This window comes from Vicia villosa, linkage group LG4 (assembly GCF_029867415.1).
Source record: "Vicia villosa cultivar HV-30 ecotype Madison, WI linkage group LG4, Vvil1.0, whole genome shotgun sequence".
Lineage (NCBI taxonomy): Eukaryota > Viridiplantae > Streptophyta > Magnoliopsida > Fabales > Fabaceae > Vicia > Vicia villosa.
Window position 1 is genome coordinate 166306960 of NC_081183.1, and position 8071 is coordinate 166315030.

Genomic DNA, 8071 nt, shown 5'->3' on the forward strand with positions numbered 1-8071 from the left:
GAAATTCAAAGAAATTCATCAAGGAGCGAAAAGTCGGGAATTAGGGTTTTTTGAAGGCATGGTGAGAACTCAAAATTTCACCTACACAACTCAAAAAACTTCCAAAATGAAAGTTGTAGATCTTGCAAAATAAAACAACATCTTACAATGGAACTTTTTTCAAAAGATCAATCATTTAAGAGTTTTGGAAATTTTGGAGTTTTAGGTCATAAACACTTAGAAAATTTTCTAAGTGTTTTAACATAGTTTTCTTCCAACTTTGGCCTCATTTTTCACAAATTTGCCAAAGGATTCTGAAGAAACTCCAAACTAATGATTTGAAGTAGATGTTTAGGGCTTTCCAAATTGTGTTCAACCTTCTCCAAATGCATTTTGAGCTAAGAGTTATGCTTGTTCAAAGTTGGCCTCATGAAGTGAAATTATAGGTCATGTACATTTTTGAACTTTGCAATTTTGAGCACATGACCTCAAATATGGATGCTACACGACCCATAACACATCTGAAAACATGCCATGCATTCATTTTCACCATGCCATGATAATTGAGGAAGATTCCTAAAACAAGAACATGTGATTATGTAATGATTACATTTGTGAATTTATGGCAAATTGATGAATCACCCAAGGAATCTTCTCACCAACCAATTAGAGCTCACTTTGCATCTGAAATGTTCCCTAAGATCAGATAGAATCAATGGATGGGGAGCTGGCTCGAAAATGCAATGATCACACTTGGATATTCTTTGAAATTTCTTCATGGCTAAGAAACCAAATTCACTCCACTAAGCAAGCTCACTCTCTCAATCTATAATGAATGGTTTGCCTATAAATAGAGAGCTCTTCCTCATTCAGAAACACACCAAAGCAACTATAATCCTTGCTTTCTCTTTCTCTTCTCATGCTTATGGTTTTTCAAAGTTCTTTGGCAAGAAGAATCGATTTATTCAAACCAGAGCTTATCTTTGGAAAGTAAGCATTCTAACATCTCAAAGGGGATCATTTGAGGTGATCCAAACACCTGGATCACTTCTGAACATGGAGAATCATCATCTTCACTTCCTACTTGGAGCTGTTGCAGTTGGAGGTCTATGGAGTAATTCAGAAGGTGTCAAGCAAACCAAAGTGTTCAAACACGTTCCTTAGGGTGTGGTGAAGCTATCCAGATGGCTGCAGCTCATCTGTAACTCAAGATTCAACACTCTCCATGTCTACTTGAAGCTCAAATCGAGGGAGGTCCATAGAGCAATTCAGGAGAATTGAAGTTATAACAAGCATTCAGTTAGCATCACTGAGTCCCAAGGAAGCTTTTGGAATCATTCATACAAGCCCAGGTGCTCTCTATCATCCTCACGACCTCCATTTTCAGAGGTAAGTTCTTGAACTCCATCTCTTTAATTCAAGTACTATTTGTGATAAAGCTCGATTCTATCTTGCTCAGCATCATCAGAGGATTGAAAACCCTCTATCATCATTCATTTATCTTTCAGTATAGTCATTTAATTTGATTTTCAAATTTTAGGGTTCTTCACGTTTTTTAGTAAATTAGTTAGATGTAGTTAATATAAATTTATGTTAGTTACATATTCAGAATCGTGAGTGAATTTAGAACAAGTTTCATGTTTACATCTTTGCAAATGGTTGAGAGTTGAGAGAGTTCAGATTTTCAAAAATTCAAAGCTAGAGGTTGAAGATGACAATGGTGGTGGCGCGCAAATTTCAAATTCAGGGTTGAGTTTATTTTATTTTGAATGATACCTGTTTCATTAACGACTAAATCGTTATAGCCCAGTGGTAAAGAGTGTTTGTGGGTTGCGCGTGCCCAAGGTCTGGGGTTCGAATCCCCCTCGCCCCAGACCTTTTGATTTTATTTTCTTTTTTGCTTCTATACACTTGAATAACATATGAATTGCAAAGGAGTCAGTTTACTATCACCATACGCGCGCTGGCTCAGTGGTGTTGGTTTTGGGTGTGTGACCTAAAGGGCGTGTGTTCAAACCTTGGAGGAGACAAAATCATTTTTTTACCATTAATTTCCTTCACTTTTTCTCATAACTTCACACAAATAATTCATCTATCAAATTAGTTTATTTTCACTTCATTTTTCACACACTTGTCATTTGATATATCTATTTTGTGAATAATAAAAAAAATCATAAAAATATTATTTATTTCATATATTTTTATTAGGTGTAAAATAGTATGTTTTAAGTGTTTTCTTAAATACTTTAAATATATATATTCATTTTGTTTTAACCTAATTATTTTGTGAATAATTTTATGATAAAACCCTAATTGTTTAGGTCTTAATTAGGCATAGATCTTTATCTTTACCTTAATTAAGTTGACTTTTGTCAATTTTCAAAACTGTTATCAGTCTCCGATTAAACGGATGATTAAGGTTTTCAAACAACAAAAACTTATATCATTTCAAATCATTTTCAAATTGCTTTTATAGCCAGTACTGTAAAGTACTGGGCCTCTAATAGAGTGTAAGTCCCAACACCTTCTCTTCTTAGCTTGTTTTCAAAACTGTATTTTCAAAATCTTCTTTCTGTTTTCAAAACATTCTTCTGGTATTTGAAGGGCATTATTCCCGGTGAAACTCTTCAGATACCTATGTGACCTTTGTCCATCTTCACTTCTTCTGTTTTCAAAAACCCTTAACTGTTTATCATAAATATTTAATTGTCATCAATAAAACAACAAAAAATTGCCGTTGAGGCTTGGTACATACTTCTTCAAAGGCCTCCACTCCATCCAGGTTAGGCTTTACAAGCTTTAAATTTACAGTCTTTATTTAAATTACTGTCAAATATAAACTGTACATATATTTGTTTAGAACTACGTTTGAGTATAAACCCTAGGACATTTAAACTATATATATATATTATAGGAATATGGCCTAGGATTGAGAATGTCTTCCCGGTGAAGGCTCTTTCCTAATTAGAGATCTGTAGTCCAAACCCCCAAGATGAATTATTCCCGGTGAAACATCTTGGCAAAAACCTTAGAATCCAAAAAATAGGACACATCCACCCAAAGAGGAATTATTCCCGGTGAAACCTCTTACCCATTTGCTTAGAGCCAAAATAAGTTCAAAACTACATAGCTTTCTCTTGTGCTATAACAAGGACCCTCGATTAGCCTCCTCTTGGGCTTTGTACAAGGACCCACAGACTTCTTAAAAGCATTTCCAACTTCCTCTTAAGCTTGTATACAAGGACCCATCAGGTTTCTTATAAACATAGGAACAGGTCTTGAGTCACCTTTTAGCCTACTCTGGTGAGTTTCTTCCAATTTAAACCAAACTTTAAACAAGCTAAGATTGTCTCAATTTTACATTGAGTACACCTTTTGGAATGAGAGACATGGACAGTCTCTGTCACCCTTATCTTCATCAATCTTCCTTAGCAGAGTCTAGGATCCATATTTGCTTATCCTCAGCAAGTGTCAGCCTTCATCTTGGGCTTTAAACAAGAAGTCTCCACTAGATAATCTTTCTGCCATTCATTTCAATAAAAATCCCTGGAAAGGGTTAGCCTCCAAAATCAATCTTTCATTTCAATAAAAACCCCTGGAAAGGGTCAGCCTCCAAAAAACATGATAAAATCAGTCCTTCAAAAAACCAAAGATTCATTCTCTTAGGATATAATTTCCCCAAAAGAGTCAAAACCCCTGGAAAGGGTTAGCCTCCAAAGTCAATTAATAAAAACCTGTTTAAAAGGACAAAACCCCTGGAAAGGGTTAGCCTCCAAAATCAATCTGTCATTTTAACCAAAATACCTGGAAAGGGTTAGCTTCCAAAAATCATTCTTTTCAAAAGACAAATTCACCAGCTGAGTCAAAATCCCTGGAAAGGGTTAGCTTCCAAAGAAAAACAGTCTTTTAATAAATAAACTCTCCAGTAGAGTCAAAACCAACAAAAACAGTTAGCCTCAACCTTGGGCTTCATACAAGGCACCAAACAATAAAACTCCCCTGTCAAGAGTCAGCCTCAACCTTGGGCATTGTACAAGGCAGATAATAGAGTCTCCCCAGTGAGTTCTTCATCATTCAGTAGCCACAACCTTGGGCTTTGTACAAGGCAGATTAAACCATATTTTCATGTGTCAAAGATTCCTAACACCAAGTATCTTTTCCCCATAGAGTCATCCATACTCAGTTTATCTAAGGGTCAGCCACAACCTTGGGCTTTGTACAAGGCAGAAAATAATGTTTTCCCTAGCTAGAGTCAGCCTCAATTCTGGGCTTTGTACAGAACACCAAATAAAAATCCATCAAACAAACACTCTCCAAATAGAGTCAGCCTCAATTCTGGGCTTTGTACAGAACACAAAAATACCCTGTAATTAATCCCCAGTGGAGTCATCTCCCAGAGTTAATAAATATTAATTAATCAATCAAAAAGCCTCAAGCTTGGGCCTCATGCAAGCCAGCTAAAGTCAAATCTTTTATACAGTAGATAGACATAGCTTATCTCTATAGAGAGATATTTTTACTACTCTACCACATTCAAACAAACAAACATTTTAATATTTCAATTTCAATTTCAATTTCAATCAAGTCTCCCATTTAGGATTTTGAAAGGCATGAGCTGGCAGTAAAACCCAGACATGTGGTAACTTTCCCTAATTTGGATGAGCATCTTTCTTTCATTTAAGAGGCATCTGACTGGTATACTTGCACACACACAAGTAAGGTCCCCCTCTTGAATGGAATGAATTCAGTTATTCTGTCACTCTTTTAAATGTTTGTGGTAGAATAGTACAAATACCTCTCTGTAAAGATGATTTCATGTCTCTTTACTGTAAACAGAGATTTAATTCAAAGCTTCAACCTTAAGCTTCAAGCAAGGCACCAAAAATAATTAATTTCCCTAGTTAGTTCCCCGAACTACATTAAGATCTGACTTCCACTAGGGATATGTAGGCATGAGGTTCACAAGGAATCTCAGCGAGCTAATAAAATACCAAAAATAGTCAGTTTGTCTATCTGTCTGTCTTTCCTTAATCAATTCAATTCCTTCTCCTAACACAAAGGAGAAACTTTCCCAATCATTAGCAGCAAACACAATCACAATGACACAAAGAAGGTTCATGTAGAGTACTACAGATATTTAGGGTGTTTAAACACTTCCCTATGTATAACCGACCCCCCGGACTCCAGAATTTCTAGTCTAGGTGAAATCCCCACACTTAGCAAACTCTTAGGGTTTAGTTGAGATCTTTTTTTCCCTTTCCTACTCGTAGGACAATAAGAAAGTTCGTGTGATATCGTAGGAAGAACTGAAACAAAATTCATCCCACCACGGGCGCATTCTCCTTCCAAATTTCGCGCGAAGGGTCTAGCGTGTCGTCCTCCCAAGTGAAACGGGGAGGTAAAGAAAACGACACCACAGATAAAATGGCGACTCTGCTGGGGATATAAGTGTTAAAAACCTTGGTTTTTCATCCAAACCAATGGTTGACCTGTTGCTGGTCCAGCCCCAATGAGGAATTAGGGACGCCAAATTCCCCCTCAAACAAGAGAGGTCCTGCCTAACCTCTGTGTCATATCATGTGATTGTTGCATATATATTTGTTTATTTTGTTTATTCTGTATCGGGAAAGGGCTTGATTCCCCTTTGTGGTGAGAAATCCTATACCCGGATTTGAGTGCAACATAAGATAGGATGGAGGATGTCTTCCCGGTGAAGACCCTCTAATCTTGGTTTCCAAGTCTACTCTTGGGATTTGCCTGGCTGGTTGTGATTAACTGCGCCACTGCATTCCGAGACTGATTTGTACCAGGAGGACCTAGAAACACATTAACCCCACTTAAAGCCTTCTTTAGGACGTAGAGCGGTGATTACGTAAGTAATTGTCACGCAGATACTACACTCAGAGAAAACTCTCTTGTAGATACCAATCAACGTATCTTTAAGGTTGAGCAAAAACTCTGAGACCCGTAGAACCCGTTCTACAGGTACAAAAATCCTTAACCTTAGTTTACCATTGGGGCGAGGTTTGCGTTTTGACTTCATGACCACTATACCCTTCAACGCCATGTTTGTTTAAAACTCTTGTGTGTGCATTCATGCATTCATGCATCATTCATTAATAACAACTAAAAACAAAAAGAGTCTTTTTCGAGTCGTTTTTCAAGGAAACTAAATAACGAACGTTTTGAACTTCATAGAAAGAGAGAAACGGAGAAAGGACTTAAGGATCTATACCATGGATTACGGAAGAAAGAGAGTTAGGAAATACACCTTCAAAATTCCCCAGGTCAAGGAACTGGGAAAGCTCGGAAAACTGGTGGTCAACCCCCAGGCTTTCAAGGAGAAGTATGGAAAACTTCTGCCTTTGCTCAATACCAACATTGTGGATGGAATCCTTCCCACCTTGATACAGTTTTACGATCCAACGTATCACTGCTTCACCTTTCCAGATTATCAGCTCATGCCTACGTTGGAGGAGTACTCTCGTCTGATTGGAATACCCGTGTACGCGCAAGATCCGTACTCCGGTTTGGAAAAGAATCCTGACGACATTATCATTGCTGCAACTACTCCTTTGAACGTAGTCGACATCAGAACTCATATGGTGAGTAGAGGAGGAATTCAAGGATTGCCCTCCAAATTCCTGTTTGATCAAGCTCGGTACTTCGTCAGCATCCAAGATATGAGCGCTTTTGAGGAAATCTTGGCTTTGCTTATCTACGGATTGTTTTTGTTCCCTAACATTAACGATTCCGTCGACATCAACGCAATTAAGATCTTCTTAATTGGAAATCCAGTTCCAACCTTGCTTGCGGATGCTTATCACTCTGTGCATTCAAGAAACCTGCAGCGAGGAGGATTAATCACATGCTGCGTACCGTTGTTATACGAATGGTTCGTTTCGCACCTGCCGAAGTCTAGCACTTTCTGGAATATGAGGGATGGCCTTTACTGGTCACAGAAAATCATGTCTCTCACTCATACGGACATTGAGTGGTGTAGTCCTGACAACGACGAAACCAAGATCATCTTCAGTTGCGGAAGTTTTCCCAACATACCCCTTATTGGAACTAAGGGAGGAATCAGTTACAATCCAGCTTTAGCCCGTCGTCAATACGGCTATCCTATGAAAAACATTCCAAGTAACATCCAATTGGAGGGTCTGTTCTTCAAGAACATCGACGATCATGGCAACATGCTGAAGAAGGAAATTGTCCAAGCCTGGCGTCTTGTTCACAGCAAAGGGAGAAGATTGTTAGGGAAACATCTTTGCATCTCCCTGGATCCTTACCTTCAATGGGTACGCGTCAGAGCATTCAAGCTCAGGATGCCATATCAACATCAAGAACCTATTCCCCTAAGGGCACCAATTTACCTTTTCTCCACCGATGTTGAAAAACTACAAGCGGCATTAAACAAGGTATGCCAAGAAAGGAATGCTTGGAGGAACAAGTATCGAATCGTCAACACGGAAAATGTTGAGATTCAGAACATCCTAAGAAGGAAGGATGAGTTACTTGAAGTACTTGACCGACAAGTGACACAATCATCACTTTCTCATCATATCCCTCCTGCTTCCTGGATCATCGATCAGCTCACGTCAGAGAACGCTCAGCTCAAGAAACAAAAGAAAATGTTAGAACGTGAAGTCGGCTCTTCGTCAAAATTTTAGAGTCCTTTCTCTCAGTTTCTCTGTATTTCCCTTTTCAAAGTGTGTAAAAATGGCGTTTTCGCTTAATTAATAAAAGTTTGATGTTTCATAACGTAATTATGGTGTTTCCTTGAAAAATATAACTTAATTGCATATCATACATCGCTTTAGTTGTACGCACTGACACGAGAATTGTCGCGGATCTAATAGTCACTTTCCTTTCTCCAGAAAGAGAGGAGGAGAAGGAGGTGAACCAAGACTTTCAAGCTGTCTCATCCATACAACACTCGTTCAAGTCGCAAGAAAAGAATGGAAGACTTTGAGCAAGAGAATGAAGAACTCAGAGAAGAGATTAATACTCTCAAAGGTACTGTTGAAAGACTCAATAGTATGGTAGAAGCCCTGGTAGTTGCGCAGAATCGACCAACGCCAGAAGAACC